The following is a 19,058-nucleotide window of genomic DNA, read 5'->3' as shown; positions in this document are numbered from 1 at the left end:
TACTAGCAGGGAAATAATTATGGTTTGGTGTATTTTAAATACAACATGTCACCAATACTTACACTTCAAAAAACCCTGCAAAATCTGACTTTTTTTTTGTTGCCAAGATGAACTCCGCTTTCTTATTCACTGGCTTCTTCCAAAATTTATCTTCCGTGAATGGATATTTTTTATTTCGCAATGTTATTGGTCATTATGTCCTTCGTGGCGTGTCAATGAACGTGGCGTATTAATGAGCAAATGTGAAAGAAGTTCGGATGTACAAAGGTACAGATTTCAGCATTCCAATCTCTCTTCAAATAATAATGCGAATTTTGCGGGGGAATATTTGCGCGAGGCGCAGTGTGATTATATATTATAACTTTAAGAATCTCGTCGTAGAGGGGGAGATGAGCACGGAGCATCTGTGCCGTCTCCCACCCATTTCGACCCAGCTGCTAATCGAACCAGGTTCGCATTGAAGGGAAGTGAGAGTTCACGATTATTAGACCGCCGTCGTGGTAAGTCCACATTCACCGGCGAATCACACGCTTATATTGGAACTTATGGATGAGATCGCATTAATCACTGCCTAAGCCTATTTCATCGCTCAAAATCATGGAATGTAAACGTGAAGAAAAACTACAATCGAATAGCTCTTCCCGTAACTTTCGGCAGTTATTAGATTAATTTATAATGCGTATTTTGTATGTAGCACGCAGGTTTTAACAGACTGGTAGCGGGCAGAAATAATAAAGAATAGTGGGTATATATTTAGGACATGGCGATGGTGCCGGTGCTAGTGGCGAAAAGGTGTATGCTGCCTTGAAACATACATCTTCGATGACGTTACGGCCGTCATATTGAATTCTGACATCATGGTGACCATCTTGAATTACCTTGACCGTTGACCTTGACCATTGAACTCAGTCGCCGTCATATTCCTCCATGTCATCGAGCGCCCCAATCCCCCAACATTGCAATTTTCGTTTAATAACCACTTTGAAAACACGTAAATATTATCAGATTTTAAAAGTAAATTTATTTAAAAATATAATAAAAAGAATTGCCGCCATTATGAACATCGTCAGCCATATCCATATTTTTTGAGATTGATGTTCGGGAAAAATTTATCAATACATAAAACAATTACTTAATAAAAAAAATTAATTTAAAAAAGCACATCATGGAGTCCTCAGTTCGAACCCGATGAGGTCAATCGATTAAAAATGGCGACGGATCCTTCCTCCACGGAAGCAACCGGCAGATTGACCTTCCCCCACTAATGCCAAGGCGAATATTACGTCAGCCAGTATGATGCCAAGCCGGCCATCTTGTTTTCGTCTTCTAAAAACCGCTGCGGACTTATTGTTTAGGTCTGCTAAATGGCACTGTCACCATATTAGTTTAATTTTTGCTCGAAAGAGTGCAGTATTATTTATTAGCTGGCGTCCACCATCTTGTCAGCCTTCTGGTCCACCATCTTGAAATGCCTTATCTATTAAGCTAGAAATTCGGGAAAAATTCTTAAAATCATAAAAAAAAAAAAATCACTTGTAAAATAATTTTTGATTCGATCGATACCCATCCTTACTTCGATCCTGGCCAGATGCATTACAAAATAATTTAATTGAAATTACAAAAAAAAAAAATGACAGGTTCGAGAAATAAGAAAAATTACAAATCCAAGATTACATAAATTCCACAAGTACAAAAAAAATCAAATTATAAGCGTTTCCCGTTTTCTACAGTCTCATTATAGTACGAAACAAGTCCTTTTCATACCTTGGAATGTAATTTCAGGGCATATACACATGAAAGTTGACAGTTGATTACCACATACAGCACACAGTACAAAGTTCTCAGTTTCATTGAGAGGACAGTAATATATTTGATAGTTTCATTATGCATCGCACTGGTGCACACACATCTTGCCACAGAATATACATTTTGATCCCGATTAATGCGCAACCAGGCTATCACAATTGCTGATGTGTCTTTTTTAACTTACATAGCGTATAAACTGACTACTACACCTGTTTCGTTGATATTTAATGCGTTCAGAGTTATTATTACAATTGTGTATTACAAAATCATGAAATTTCAAGTTTTACAAGCTGTCTCAGTACGTACTGTCAGGTGATGGAACACCGTCAGTTGCTGCAAAAGTCACTGCAGGCATTAAAATTGCCTGCTCCGATGGAACAATAGATGCAACTGTTCAAGCCGTTGCCAACAGGATCTTGCAACGTCGCCGTCGTCGTCACCATTTCTGGAGGCCATCGAGGTCTGCACCATTGATACAACTTCCATCGAGGTTGTCGTTGAAGATGGCAAAGACGTCATCGAGTTCTCAAGAATAGAAGATTACGAGACGTATGCACCAAACCAGTCAAAAAAGTAGATCCTCACTGAACCAGAGCCAGAAGTGGACTGAGAGTCGTATCATCCAGTCCACATTTATATACTCGCAGCGACTGGCATGAGACGCGAGTCAAAACAACAGTCAGTTTAATTTTTGCAAACAGGTTCTTGCTTGCACTTAAATGATCCAGTACAGATTTCATAATGTCGATGTAGACTATCTAGTCATGAAACAGTATTCTTTGTGCATTATTCCGACATCGTTCTCTTTCATGTCTGCGAGGGTTTGTACTGTTAGTGAATGACGTACCACAGTATTTGAACTGGCGTGACAAACGACCGTCGTCCATTGAAGTCTCCGAGTTTGCTGACGAAACTTCAACTGACGGAACATCAACTATCGATGCCTCCTCTGCAGCCGGTATCGCAGATGCAAGTGTGATCTGCGTCGCCGCCGTAGTTGCAGCAATCTGTGTCACCGACGATCATGCTAGACCTTCAAGATCTCTGCAGTTGTTGGCGTCGCTGCCGTCGAGGTCTGCGATGCTGATGGTAGACAGGCCATCAAGGTAGTCATTGGAAAACTAACTAACTAAATAAAAGGAAACGTACTGAAGAGAGCCAATCCTCATTACATGAGCCTCCAGTGATTTATGAAAACTATGGGAAACTGAAATGAGGATAGCCAAACGAAGATTCAAAACAGGTCGTCAGGAATGCGAGTTCATGTCTTTTACCACTGTGTTAACTAACGTCACTTCTTAACGCGAAGCGAGTGATTTAGAAATTGTTGTTTGTGATTCGGCTTCTGATCAATTTCAAACAGAGAAAATATAAATTCTCTATACGAAATTTAAAAAATAAAAAGACGAACTTGAAAGCGGTTTTGCCACAGCTTTAATATACGATAAAGAACCGTAATTCAAAAATTGAGGTTCTTAATAAATAAAATGCTAACATAAAAGCCTTCATGTATAATTATGCCATAAATAGTCAACATATGTATTATATCGGTACTGGAAAACAATGAATTTTTTTTTTTTCGTTAGCAGCCCTTGGCTTTTGTTTATTCAGAGCTTCGTGACAGTTTATCAAATACACTAGAGACTCTAGCGCATTTGATTTTATTCGGCTAATATCACAAATCATTAGTTAAGGCATGAAATGAAAAATGACCATAGATTTAGCTAAAATCACGCACGCTTAGGTCCTAAAGCATTTGTGAGACAAAACATACTTTCCGATTTTAATTCTGTAAAAAAAAAAGTGGTTTGGTCTTGTGTTCTTTTGGCATGACACGTGGTAAATATTAAACCTAACTATGCGATTCCTTGCAGCAAGCACATTTGTCACTATCGCCACACCATTTTTTCTTCGTTTTGTCAAGATTCAGCATGAGCAGCAAGTAAATGAAATATTATTTCTCACATTGAACATAAGTAAGATAAAATATCTACTGTCAGATTATAATACACAGGTTTATGAAGTTTTATATGTTTTTCCAATGTTCGTTTTACCGCACAGAGACTGGGGAAACTGGCTCACTCCGCTCTTATAGTTGTGTCCACCCCCCGGGAGTCCTCTCGGAAGTCCGTGTCGAACACACGTGCCCGCGCTTGCTACAAATGCCACACCCCTCGTACACCACAGACGTATTGATCCCGGCGTGGGCCAGACGCAGTTTCCGACACAGCTGGGGACTGACTCCCTCCACCCCGGCCGGCCGGACACTACCACCGCCACCTTTCACCCGCGGTCATGTCGCACCACTTTCCTGTCAACACACAGCACGGTTGCTCTCGGGGCTTCTCTTGCCATCACGCAATTAGTTTAAATAACCGACTACTACTGCTTAGGTTCTGGCTTGAGGTCGCGTGGTTTGTACCCTCTTGTCCAATCAAAATTTAATGAACCATTTGATTATCGTCTTCACCGCTATGAAGAGGTATAAAATATTTTTTTGTAATAATATTACAAAGTCCCTCAGGAAAATAACAATGTTAAATACCTAATGCACAAAACATAATTTTGGTAAATTAATCTTCTTTCAATAAGTCCTTGTAGTGTCCACAATACTCTCTGGAACACATATCTAACCCAATCATAGTGTTCATCTGAAATTTTTAGCTCTTACACATTTAATTTAATCACTAATTATATTTACTTTATAAGTTCAAAAGTGAGATACAAAAATACGAAAAAAGAATTCAATTTTTTTTTTTAATGTATAAAATCAATCGCGTAGCCCGAAATTCGCCAACTGTAAACTACGCAGGGCAAAGCGATGTTTGCTAACGATTCGGAAACAAAATATCATTAAAATACCATTTATTAAGGGGGATATCAAAGAGTATTAGTAAATTTTAAGAACTTTTAAGGGCCCTTATACAATGAAATACAAATTAAGGACCTTTTAAGGATGTAAAGGACGCGTACGAACCCTGGCGCCAGGTCCGTGGACGTGTTAAGGAGCGCCCGACACTCCAGCTTGCACTGTCGCAGCCATCCTCATGGGTGACTGAGCTGTTAGTTGACTGCGACAAGATATGCCGAAACGTCGGCACTCCACCATTCCCACGGACGTGGCCTCAAACCAAAATCCAAGAAGTACTTAGTGACTCTGGTCACGAAATCCTGCGATCTAGATACAAAACATAACTATTTTGGACATACGCCACTATTGATTGAGACAGTATGTCATCGAGAAAGCCTGAAGAACGGACAAAGAAAGATGAGTATACAAGCAAACAAAAAACAAGCCAAAAACAATCGATGTCAAATGTCTATGCCTGATGACGGGAACAGATCTCAGTTCCCGAAAAGTCGCAACTGTTTTCTTTTAGTATGCATACTATGTTTAATTTCATCGCAGGGTTCGCCTGTGCGTCTGTGTTGTCATTTTGTTGTACCGATTATCTGTTTAGTATCATCGTTGAGTTCTTCTGTTTGACACTGTATTGTCCTATTTCGTATGTATGTATTTACTGTTCTTGCTGCAACGATATCGTCGTCGTCAGCCCCCTGTGTTCGTCTGTACTGTGATTGATTTATAATTCCTTCCATGGAATTTTCTGTGCTGTCCTATGCATTTAACATCGACTATTTTTGGCTTTTCTGTGTGTTTCTATAGTAATCTTTCTTTGTCCGTTCTTTCTGGTTTTATGACATGCTGTGTCAACCAGCAATTGCGCATATCCAAAACAATGTTTAGAATTAATATTCCTAACTGAAACAATCATTCAAAGAACATACGATCTAGACAAAATTTAATTCAGTCAATTAAATACATTTTATAAGGATTCGGGAAGGGAAACTATGGGAATGCTTCCCAAACATGGACAGAACTGTCGGCTCAATGGTCGACGATTCTGATGATGAGTCAAGGAATCCTGGTTCGATTCCCGGCCGTTCGGAGGGAATTTTCACTTGTGTAAAATACATTTCCTGGGTCCAGGACTGGATGTTGTGTTGTCCCCTCACATCCATTCCGCGGAAGGCGATGTTTCACTGACTCACTTAAGCCGAGGTCACACAGAAAGCTACGCTATGTTCGCGATGTTCGCGTTCTCCGCTATGTTCTCTGTGCTAGGTGTCTACTCAGATCCAATCTAGTTCGCGATGCCGTGGGATTCGAGTGATTATTCCGACGATTATGATATTCTGCTGGCTCTCACAGCATGTAAACGTAAAACGAAATGGTTCATAGAGTCAATTTAAAAGGAAAAGAGTTTGGAGAATTTAACACTTGGTGAAGCAGTTGGCGTGAGGACGAAGCCAAATTTATGGATTACTTCAGAATAAGTAAAACTCAGTTTGATACCATTTTTCATCAAGAATAAAATCAATGAGAAGAATCTAAATTACAGGGAAAGTATTATAGCAGAATAACATTGGCAGTTTGCTTGAGGTCAGTAAAGAATGACTTCAAGCCGATATAATTTTTTAACGATTGATCGTCAACATAATAAAAATAAAATTAAGAACGGAATTGTACACTAATAATTATTATTTTCTAAACACATAGCATTAGTGAGCCTCCCTTGAAATAAAATCCCAGGCATTATCCCACATATCCTGCTTTCTATTTTCTTCTATCGATTTATTCCATAAACATGGATATTTTCGTACTTCTTCAGTGAACTTTTCCGTCGACATGATACCAATTTAAAACAAACGTAGACGTAAACACAACCCCGCGTGAAAACAGGTGTTTTTAATTATATGCGCATTCACAAAGACAGCGACGCGACGTTTAGAAAATAGCCGAGAACAAAAAAAAAAAAAAACGGCGACGTCTCCAGGATCGCGAACACAGCGAACACAGCTTTGTGTTGCCAGTGACACCTGAGATACAGCTGGCTGTATTTTACTCACGTAGCGAGCACAGAGCTCTGTGTGGCCGTAGCTTTAGTAAACGCCAACAAAATCAGATCAAAACAAGAATCAGCGACCATCAAGAAGACATCATTCCAAACGCTGGATTTAATGAAAAATGACGAATTTGTACTTTTGTGTTCACTAACTTTGTGTGTTTCGTTAGATACATAATACAGAACACTCATTTACGAAGTATGCCATTTACATTTCTATGGACTACAAAAACGGATCGCGCGACAAGTACGTATTCGGCGCGAAACTGCTTAACCCTAGAACAACAACAGCGACACTTTCTTAGTCGACATCAATTTTAACATTCATTCGGGAAAAAAAATCACTGCTCGACAAAATGTTAAAATATTTCACAGATAAATTCAGTAAACAAAACCTTAATAGTATTATCATCATCAACGCACCCGTCTAACCATATTTTAGAAAACAAATATCAGACGCTCATTTCAGTTTAATCACGACCGCGACGCATAGTTAAAAGAAAAACTTTCTAGTCGGGAGGTCTATCGCGTCACGTCACAGAAGTGTCGAACGTGATCGGTCAGAAAACTACTTTGACTCGCGGTCGCGTCCAGCGCCCGCCGCGCTACTGCTGGAGTGTGCGAGACACACCACTCTCCGCCGACCATGTGGCAGTCGGGCGAGCGACACTTGGCGAGGGAAGCCGGCAGCTCCCACTGCCAGGGTCGGCGAGAGAAGCTGCAGGAAGTATTCAAGTAAGCAGTTGTGTACTCGCGACCTTGCGTACTTGACAAATCCAAACGGGCTCCATGTTTGGCCTCTTCAAACGGTATTAGCCAGACGAGCAAGTTTTTTACTTCCCCCATCCCCCCACCACCGGGTGAAGCAGTTTTATTCCCCATTTATAATTTGCACCATGTTGGTTTAAAGCCCGAACCAAAATTTTGAAAACAGTATTTTATGACTGTATTCTACAGAATATGACAGTGTTTACGACGAAAATTTTAATAAATACTTACTAACCATCATTTGACGTTATCAAGCACCATTTCCGCCATGTTTTTGGCGGAACAATATGACGACGGCGATATAAAAAGGTTACTTCAAGAAGTCACAGCATGCCGTCTGACAATTCCTAACTACAAGGGAAAAACAATATTTAATAGAAATTAGTAACTTTTAACATTTAATATGTGTCACATGACTTTACTACAAATAAATTACGATTCTAGCTTTATTTCGTAGGTAACGATCAGTATGCATATGCATGTAGGTATCAGTTGAAACTGCTAACAAACCTGTTTCTTTTTATAAAATATATATTAATACCAAATATATTACATAAAAACGTTTTTTTTCTTCAGATCGATATATACGAAAAGTAAGCAGATTCGTTTACTTGCATACTTGGATACTTGACTAGCAGTTTGTACAGCCCTTGTGAAGTCATTTCAGAGGAAAAATACGTAGGACGAGGTTGCAGCCATAACACATAACTTAGAAACACACAATATAGTATTTTCTAAGTTAGCTTGTTCTAAGTTGCGCGTTTCTGAGTTACGAGAATTTTAAGTTCCGTGATTCGGCGTTGTTTCTAAGTTATGACATTTCTAAGTTGTATTTCTAAGTTAGGATGATAGTTCTAAATTGTGTGTTTAAATAATGATGGTTCTAAGCTATGTGGTTCCACGTTGTGTGTTTCTAAGTTATGATAGTTCTAAGTTACTATTACCTAGTTCCTGTTTTTCTGAGTTGCGTGTTTCGGCGTTATGGTAACGTGTTTCTAAAGTTACGATCATTGTAACATACGACAGCTCTAAGATACATGGACTCTAATGCAGGAGAGTTGTAAGCCGCGTGTTGGCGGGGAGAGCGGCGTGGACACCCGGGCCCGCGCGAGCCGCGGTCATATTTTTAGCGCGGAGGGGGCCGTGACGGATAATTGTCCCCCCGCGACCGGCACGCGACCATCGGCGTCTCCGCGGGGGTCGAGCAGGGTGTGCCCGGGAGCACGCCCCGCGCCAACACCCCAATATCGCCGGCACTTGTGACTCACGCCCACACACTCCGCCAGATGCGCCTTCTTTCCCGTGAACACTCTGCACAGCTCGGTCCCACACGCCGTGTCCATTTTTTTTTGTCATTACTTTCATTTAAGGGCTATTTCTAACAATTGTTCCGCCACAAATATTTTCAACAGACATTCGCCAAGTGTAATATCATGGGTGTAAACATTCGCGCAATTCTTCGTAATTGTCTTCGCTTGTCCCAGATTGTCATCAGAGGATAATGCAGAGAGGCGCTCGATGATGGAGAAGGGGGAGCGAGGAATAGTGAGCCACCCACTCCTCAACTCTCGGGAAAGCGTCGGTGAAAGCAACATGCTGCGACACCCTCGTCCTGCTGACCGGACACGGCTATACTTGCGGTCCTGCACACTGCACATTCCGCAGACATGATGGTGGTACCGTCGGCACTTGACTCGCACTCGGCTTGGCTCGGCTGCCCGCCATGACCTATCACTGCATTTCCATGTAAGATTTTTTCCATGAAGATTCCTACACAGGTTCCACGATACAATGATTGCATCTAACGCCGAGTTGGTTATTTGCCTCTTGTCATTATTTACAACTAAGGGGATCTTCTGTAAATACATTACGATAGCTTCCACAGATTTTATCACCAGCCGTTTACGTGCTGTGAAAGGTAACGGAAAGGATCATGATTATAAATACTTGCGTAACTTTTTTTACCGCTATTAGATTATGTCTAATAATTATCTGTTAAATAAATTTGAGACCAAACATGAAATGCAGGAGAGCTGTCATGATCAATTACACAAAAAGCCTTTAAATAAAATTATTGACAATAAAATGAAACTACCGACACGTGTGTACAGAACTGTGGAGCAAATAGTACACAATCGTTAATGCGTACATATATTCAATTCATGTTTCACTGTAAGATGATAATATTATGTGGTTCCACAAATTTACTTCTTCACTTCGTAACAAAAATTAAGTGCGGGTGACGCCAACAAATTTCCTGCGGATGGCATGTCTTCCACGATTATAAAATACAAACTATAAGTAAAAACTACTGATAAAAAAGAAAGAATGAATAATTAAGAATAAACTTCTCGTCAACACCGAGACAATCAAGCACAAATGAGGTTCGAAACGTTCGGATGGAGCAACGACGGAATGTGTCGGCGGGACAGACAGGAGCACTCCGAGAAAGCCCATCGTTTCACTCAGCCACATTTCCAACTTGCAGTAACTCCTGGTTTAGCCCCGCCGGGAACTGAGCCTGGACCTTCTCTCCGGGAGGCGAGTGATCGAACAACCAAGCCGCCGTGGTCTCCAAGAGTGCCAATTGTGCAAATTATAAACATTTAAATCAGTACGAACACCACGCGCACATCAATCTACAAATGTTTGATCATGAGATCACCAATTAAGAGCACGGTTACACAGCACAGCTAAACTGGTTTCAGAGAACATGTTTAGGTAGCCGTATTTGAAACCACATTTACATGAATTTGAAGACGGTGTTTGTTAGTTTACAAAGTAATTTAATGTTTAAACTCGAATAGATCGTATATTTATGTTTCGGTTTTGATTAGGATGGGTCTTACAACTATCATATCACACAATTTGTTCTGTATAGCAATTCACACGTACAAAACAGTTGTTTTTTTTCTGCTACTACACGACTCTCGTTCGGCCATATCTTTAGCTCTAGTTTGTTGACATCAAACCAGCCAACTGCATGCAAGCATAAAATACACTTACTTGGTCCTTCTGAAGTACATACTGTCGAAACCTGTTTAGTTCGGATGAGAAATGACACCGTTCGGAATACGTGTAACCAGTTTTAGAGTTGAACATATTTTACAGAAGTAGTCCAAATGCCACTTAACAGTGACCTTGAAGGGCCATTGGGGGAAGACATTTATGTACCGAACGGCTTTAAGTCACCGTTAGTCAATGATAACCGGAACACCGAAGCTTCATCATAGGCCGTGACGGATGCAACAAGAAGAACCCGGGGGGGGGGGGGGGGGGGGAGGTAGATGTGATATATCCCCCTGAAGTTAAGATAAAAAAAAAAAAACGAGAATTCTCAGTGAAGGTAGTAGGTATGTTATTTTGGGTGATGTAAGGTGAGCTGTTACAGAAACTGGAATCACTGACCACAAAGACAGCTAAGCATGTCGAGGATGATAAACCCTTGTTATTGACGTAAGTTTTTTCAATACTCAGATCCTCCTATTAAATTTTTTTTTTTTAAATCCCCTACCGAAAAAATGTCTGTATCCGCCACTGGTCATAACTCTGAGGGGCCTGTTCCTCTCCTGACAGGATCCTCGTCGTCGGCGGGAAGTACAGTCGCGGCGCCTGTCTACTGCAAGCGCGGCTCCAGGGGCTCCGGGGGCGACATCCCCTCCCGAACCCATGAGATATTTTTTTATTTTATTTTGTAAGGTAGGTATATTTATGTTCACTTAAATACTTTAATTCATGCGCTAAAGTTTTCTTTCATTGAAAGTATTTTGGAGACCATACATGTGTAAATATCCCAAGCCTGTCCCTGACATAGTCAGGCTCCTTCACGCTGGGCCACTCGACACGCGCCTCTGCTGGCGTGAATGCGCCACTCAGTGCGGGTTCGTGTTGCCGCGGCGTGGCCCAGTGTGACAGCAGCAGCTTCCTTTCCTTGTATGATAGCGCCTCCCGAGAAGTGTCCCTGGAACCGCCCCTGAGTGGAGGGGTTGCCTGTCGGCTCGGCCAAGTTTGTTTCCACAAGTTGGAAGACTTGAGTTTCTATCAAATATTTTGCATATAGCACGTGTTGTAAAATAGGTTGGATGTTGGGTGCAATCAGCCAATCAAAATCGTGCCTAATGAAAACGTAAATGACATCCGTTTCCATTGCAACGAATATTTAAAATGGCAAAGAACACGTGGGCGATTAAAGAGGTTATAAAAGTGAACTAACTAAATGTTAGTATGAATGTCGTACGAAAAATAATTTAATGTGTAAGAAGGAAATTATGTTTCTATAATAATTGAACATTAATGTTATTATTTAACGAATATTATTGTGAGTTCAATTTATACGTGTTTAAAAAGTTTAAATGTGCTCAAAACAGCATAAGTTCAAAAATTGCACCCAGAGCTGTGATGCTTTATTTAATATCAAAATTAGATTAAAATTGGAAAGATCCAGAAGGCTCAGACAAAAAAATAAACTTTAAAAGTGTGACATGATTAAAACATAATTTGAGGTTATCTGTCCAAATTTATTTGATGGAGAAAATTGGAAGTCATTTTCCGTCCAATACTATCCTTCCCGATTACACCCTAACAATTCTCCTTCAGCCAACTTCGGAGTTTTATTTTTGTAAATTCAAAATAAAAACACGGGCATTGTTTATTAATATTGGCCGTTATTCAATGTGCTATTTTTAGTCGTATATTTAATGAATTTTATTACGATACGTTTTCTGTGTTTGAAAGTAGTTTGGTTATGAAATTAGGCAGAATGTATTAGTTATAGAAGTTTTATATTTTCGTCGTGTTTACGTTTAAAATTCGTGATGAATATTAGAAATAAATTAAGCATTGAAATATTGAGAGTGGTCGATTAGGTTAGTTGAGCTACATTAAACACTTTAAAACACTATGGACAGTTAGTTAGGTTAGTATAGCTAGATTAAAATAAACAGAGAAATATATTTAATGGTCGCTTAGGAATTACTTTACGAATCAACGATGTAGTTATCCTGACCTGAACAACCATGCACACGATTTCTCAGTATTTTTAATGTAGTTTTAAAGTGTTTTAATGTAGCTCACCTAACCTAATCAACCTATCTCAATATTTGAATTCACTTCTCCAAAACATACATCAAGAAAACAGCTACCACACCAGCGACCCTGTAGGATGCTTTCGAGATCCTAGACCATGTCTTTAAAACCAAGAAAATAATAATAATTTTCACGTGCAACTACATGCTAGTACCGTCCTGCTAATTCAACAGACAAGGAAAGTGTATTAGCTAAAATCGAGCCATATAAAATTTAAAAAAAATTACATATAACACACGAATATATCAATTTCCTTAAAATTCTCCAATATTTTGCTCCAGCCATACATGATTCCATTGTTTATCTATGCTAAATTATACTTTGATAAGCATCCTGTACTTATTTTAAACGTAAATATGATGAAAGATAACAAATATTTTCTGCATGTAAGGAATTATTTTCCGATTTTTTTTTCCTAAACCTAACTAAAACTAAGTGTATTTTGGAGGGGTCCGGGTTAGGGAGGGACCTAGGTGCGTCTCAGGCCGAAGCCTATACGCCTAGTCATGCTGGGATTAGCCATGCAGGGAGAGGGTCGCATGCATCATGTGCTAGGAGGGGATTGGCCAGCCATGGCAGCGATTGGCGCCATGACTAACTCCCCTCACTCTTAAATCTAGACTATAACTAGAGATAGGTTGGGCCCAGGTAAAACCTGCATAGACACAGGGGTCAGCGTAGCTAACTTCCAATCTAAATTATTTTCCAATGCCTAACTTAAAAACGAAGGATGATAATAAACCCGAGGTTGGCCGAAGGTGAATTGTTCGGGTGTAATCGGGAATGGCAGAACTTTATGTGCATCTTTGGCTTCCCTTTACGGATAGTTATTTGTTTTGTACGTATTGTAGCCAGCTAGTTCATTCAGTTACAATAGCAATTTCTTTGTAGCCGTCGCGTCTCGGCGTGCCGTAAGAATCGCTTGTAACTTAAATTTACAAATACTGCTAAAACTACGCACACTAATTTTTCATGTTTGCAACAGAAGTGTGTTTGAATATGTATTGTGTCCCATGCCTGGATCTCATATTTTGCTGCTCTAGGGTACTTACTGTAACTAGTGGGTCACAAAATGTTTACGGGAAATTAGACTGTACGTCTAAAAAGAATTTTAAAAAGTGCAAGTGTTTGTCGATTCTTGCGAAAATGAAACATTTCACAGCTGATGCCTGAAGCAGCTGCTGTAACACCGAAGTAATACGTGACGTAAATTTTATTGAATTTGTGTGTCTTGTGCTCCATTTTGTCCACGGCGCGCTAACACCAAAAGTGTAGCCGTTCCGTTAAGTCTTTAATCACACTAAAGCGAGTTTACCAGCAACTCGCCCAAGAGTTCACTTGTTGCGAGCAAACTCGCTCAATTTAATCACTCCTGCCCGTTAGCCCGCTGCTTGCTCTTCTTCAGCAGAGTCCAGCTCGTAAATTTGGAGACTGGGCTACGTTACTCTCGCCTTGCCATTGCTTTCATTTATTCGGTTGTTTGAATTTTTCCTATTTTTGTCTTTAAATGATTAACGCAACGGGGAATTTCTATTTAAGACAAATATTTTGGACATACGCCAGTGCAGTTTTGCACTGGCATGGAAGAAATTCAAGAACGCAAAATAAGAAATAAAAATGAAACATAAATTCACATAGAACAAGTCTAAATCAGCTGATATCGAAAAGATGTATCCAACTATGAAACTGTACATGTATTATGGACAAAAAAAAAGACAGCGCAGATGAACACATTCAAACTTTAAATATCAGACAAAACAAGTACGTGGAAGGAATATAGTAATGAAAAATTAATAGCATAGACGAACACAGTGGGCTAACAACTTCAATACAGTTTCAACAAGAACGTAATTCTGGTGCTGACATATTTAAAGTTTGAATGTGTTCACTGTGTGGTCCATAATATCTGTTTAGTTTTATCGTTGGGTCCATCTGTTCAACATCAGCTGATTTAAGTTTGTTCTCTGTGAATTTATGTTTTCCTTTTTATTTATTATTTTGCGTTCTTGATTTTTTTTTCCATGACAAACAGGGAAAAAATGCAAAGGCCTATGTCCAAAAATTGTATTAAATCATTATTATTACTGGGTTTTACGTCTCGCCTATAACGATGTCACTATGCTGTGCAAGTCATATAGATTGGGGAAGGAGTAGTCCATGGTTTATTTTAAAGAACCAACCCAGCATTTCACTAGAGTGATTTCTTAAAAACAAAGACTGATGGACAGGATTAGAACCAATTTCCTCCAGGAATCAAATCCGACGTTGTGCCATTAAGCCTACTAGTTCTGTCTGGCCGTTTGGAGCGTCGAAGAACGATATCGTTATAAAACAATTGGTTGTCTGTAAAGTCGGTTTACGGACGATAGTTTAATGTGACGTCATAACAAAACATTGATGAAATGATTGCATACTTTTATGAATAATTTGAATCATTTTTATTGAATTATCACTATTTTGTATGGATACAAAGGAGTGAAAAGAAATCTACAATTTAATTGATAAATTTACTTTTATTTGCACTCATTAATTCAAATATGTTTATTACTTTAACGAAGAGATTATTTTAACTATAACTTTTATACATGTTTGTTATTTAACTTCTTCCAATCTGTGTTATTCTGTTAAGGATAGGACGATGATAAGAAAATTAGGAAACGAATGGGAGTGTTTCAAGTTTAATGTGCCTCGAAAAAGTCAAATCGATGGTTGTTCCAATCGAGTGGATGAGAGATAGATGCGGCGCAAGCGTACAATGAGCGTAACGTGACACTGCGTAACGGGACAATGTGCGTAACGGGACACTTTTTCGTGCGTGCAGCCGGCGTTCATCGTTTTATTAGACGTTGTCACGTCAAAAGATAGTAAACAATATTGTTAGTAATTGTTTGTTTTGAGTTCATGGCGTCAGGGTCCCGGATGGCCGCGCTCACTGACGCGTTACGCTCATGTGGCTAGAATCGCGAGTTCGATCCAAACACCCCGGTATGAGTCGAATTTATGAGCACTGAGTCGACAACCAAGTGGTTCTGATTCCTGTATAATCTCGGAGGTCTATTATTTCGTGTTTTGCACATGATTTTAAATGCAAAATGAACCATATTTAATTGTGTATAAAAGTTTTTTATACTCAAAAGTTCTTATTTAAGGATTCTCATGAAGTCAAAGGCAAATGTTTATGTCAGTCCTAGCATGTAGCCTACTAAAATCATAAAAAATATGTCGTATACAGTTTTGTTTAAATCGTTCGTAAGTAGCATTCGGCTTAATACTCTTAATTTTTAGTTGATCATTCGTATATAAATAAAAATTAGGTTTTCCCAAAACCACAGAAACCTACTACATGAATTTATGCTTCCAGTACAATCTAGGCCTGATATAAAGATTTGCTTTAAGTTAAATAATGACTTATTTGGTCAAAAATGCACTTTTATTAACAATCAAATATTTTATTTAAAATAATGTGCAAAAACACAAAATATTAGAAGAGGTAAATAATTACGGATACTTTACATAACCTAGCGACGTAAAACCACATAAAATTCCCACTAGTTCGATTCAAAACCAACAATTAAATACGTAACTAGAAAACTACGTGCTTCAAAAAGTGAAAATGTAAACTCCTGCGAACAATTCTTGTGGGCAAGAAAGTAGAGCTAGTGAATAACATTTTTTTTTTTTTTCGTCGGTGAGTGAGAGGCTAAGACTCGCACTTCAAGCACGGTGAGTGAGTGGCTAACAGTCTCGCACTTCGAGCACGGTGAGTGGCTAACAGACTCGCACTTCGAGCACGGTGAGTGGCTAACAGACTCGCACTTCGAGCACGGCCTGCGTGAAGTGTGTCTGCGCGTGCAGGAAACGGAACATGGCCGCGAACCCTGACAATGACTACGTTAAAGTTGAAGGTGACGTCACTGCAGCTCCAGATACGGCGCTGCAATTATAGACGAAGAGAGAGAGAGAGAGAGAGAGACAGAGAGCTCTGGAGAGGAGTCGCTCTGCAAACTCGCGTCTATTTACGACACCCGCGACTTGGCGCGTACATCTCACACGTGTGCCGCAATGTTGCGAGTGTTCTATTGCACCAGTTTACAAACACAACCTAATAATTAATTTACGAAAATAATACACAACAATAATGGAGAGAGAGAGAGAGACGATGTACAGTATTTGTAAATGATTTGAATCATTTAAATTTTAAAAATCAATAAAATGTTGCTATTCCCAAAACAGAAACAAAAAACTAATTGTTGCATGGCTTTTTGAGACTTTTGTTTTTGCAATTACACAGGATTAAATTTAAAAAATAACGAATAATCCTACATACGAACGGTTGATTCAAAACTGTGTAGTATAAATTTGTTATTACGTTTATACAAAATATATAAAAATAAGCACTTATTTAATTTATATAACCTTTTATTAACAACTAACGATAATTACAGTATGTATTTATTTAAAAACATGCGGAAAAAGGGCGAAATCAAATAAGCAAAATAATTTAGGATACTACCTTCTTAACATCTCGTCCATATCAGGGTAAATAGCGACGACGAAGGGAGGAGATACGAGAATAGAGAATTGGTGGAATGACCAACACCAAGGGCGTAGAAACCGGGGGGGGGGGGGGGGGGGGACAAGGGGGACGTGTCACCCTTCGGTGAAGGCTTTGAATATATATATTCAAAGGTGAAGGGGACTGTCCCCCCCCCCCCCCACCCAACTTTCTAGACCGTGATATTTTTATTTTATAATATTATTCCGCATTACTGTCATGCTATTTGAATAAATCAATAATCTAAGCAATTTTAAGCGAATCGGGTACCATGTATCAAAGGTTAATGTGCAAGAAATATGTCCAGCATCGAAATTATAACATTCAAAAACAAATAGTAAAGATGTTATTTGAAATAGAGTATACCTGCAGGACTACGCCCCTTCCACTTTGCAACCAGACCTAATGTCTGCTGTCATTAGGCAGCTTAGCTCCCTCCCTCCTCTTGTATCATACATCTATACATATCGTCTGTGAGCGTACTTGCACATTCCTTGAATAACCTTAAGTATTTCGCAATTTTGTTGTCGTGTTGGGTGTAAGGAGTAGTGTTGTAGAAACATGTATTGAGCAGTAGACCAGAGAGTTGTAGATGTAGAGTTAAACTACTTACGTGTGCATTAGCATTTCATTTTATCGACAATGAAAAGACAAAAAACTGTTTTAGCATATTAATTAGTGGAATGATGGAAGCAGTTACTCTGATAGAAGACTCAATCAGCAAAATGAGATCTGAAGTGAAATTTCAAAATATACTTACTGAGGTAAACAGTTTTACTACAGAGCACAACTTGAAAGAGTTGCAATTACCAAGACAAAGGAAACCACCGAAACGTTTCACTGGGCCAGCAGATGTTTTTGAAGCAACAACCGTTGATCAATATTTCCGCAGAGAGTTCTTCATGATGGTCGATTCTGCTGTTAGTGGGCTGCATTGCAGATTCAACCAAGAAGGCATAAAGAAAATGCAGAAGCTGGAAGACTGTTTGCTCAAGGGAGAAATTTGTGACGAGCTAGCAAGTTATCCAGAAGTGAATTCTCAGTTACTGAAGACTGAAGTTGAACTATTTTTGAAGAAGCATAAGCCAAAATCTGTTAAGGATGTATCAAAAATACTATTGAACTCTATACTAGAAGTTAGGCAGCTGTTTTCAAATACAGAAGTGGTTTTGAGATTGCTGCTTGTTGTACCCAGCTCTTCTTGTTCAGTTGAAAGAAGTTTCAGCTCTCTACGAAGGCTTAAAACTTATCTCAGGTAGGTATGTTTGATTTTTAGTGAAACCTCAAAAAAATTATTTGGCTTTAATAAATATTGTTTGTGTACTTTCATGTGTCGGAAAGTAATTACCATCAAATTTAATTTTTCAGATCAACTATGACACAGGCAAGACAACCATGTAGCTGTACTACATGCTCATCAACATGAGCTGGACGTACTTGAATTAAACGTCATTGCGTCTCAATTTATAAGTAAGAATTAGAGACGGGGACATGTGTTTGGTAAACGATAACGAGCTACAGGCAGTCGGGCACTAGTACAGCAGAAAGACTTCAATACAAAAAAATGTGCAGTGTTATTTAAGGTATCGAATAGTGACGTGTGCTGGAGATTTTAAATGTGTAGGGCTAATCAGTCAAAGTAGCCGTGACATAAGATGTAGCCTATTATGTGGACAAGAAGGCAAAGTTTATGAATTATAAACATTTTTTTTAATGTTTCCAAGTGTACATGTTTTTTTTAATTTAGATTGAAAATATCGTAAATGAATTAGTTGTTGAAAATAATTTATAAAAATATAATTATGATTGTAAAATAATACTATTTATTTCCATTCGAGTAAAAAAAAAAAGAGCTTGTGCCCTCCCTGTCTTCTGCCGAACTTTATTTGTAAATTCTTCACTCATAAAATTTTATCTTAAGGAAACAATAATAATTT

The 19,058-nt window shown here is 39.0% G+C and overlaps 1 protein-coding gene across 5 annotated transcripts in view; it reads right to left on the bottom strand.

The window, feature by feature from the left end:
• Positions 1-19,058, bottom strand: part of LOC134546286 (leucine-rich repeat and calponin homology domain-containing protein) — a 174,639-nt gene that overhangs the window by 93,448 nt on the left and 62,133 nt on the right. Inside the window, exon 1 of one of the 5 annotated variants that reach the window (XM_063388998.1) lies at positions 4,784-5,145. The exons of the other annotated variants lie outside the window; for them this stretch is intronic. The gene's annotated coding sequence lies outside the window, so the exon portion shown is untranslated. Of the gene's footprint in view, positions 1-4,783; positions 5,146-19,058 lie in introns of those variants that run through there. 5 annotated transcript variants of the gene reach the window in all.

Source organism: Bacillus rossius, chromosome 1 (assembly GCF_032445375.1).
Source record: "Bacillus rossius redtenbacheri isolate Brsri chromosome 1, Brsri_v3, whole genome shotgun sequence".
Classification (NCBI taxonomy): domain Eukaryota; kingdom Metazoa; phylum Arthropoda; class Insecta; order Phasmatodea; family Bacillidae; genus Bacillus; species Bacillus rossius.
This window is presented reverse-complemented; position numbering and strand designations above follow the sequence as displayed.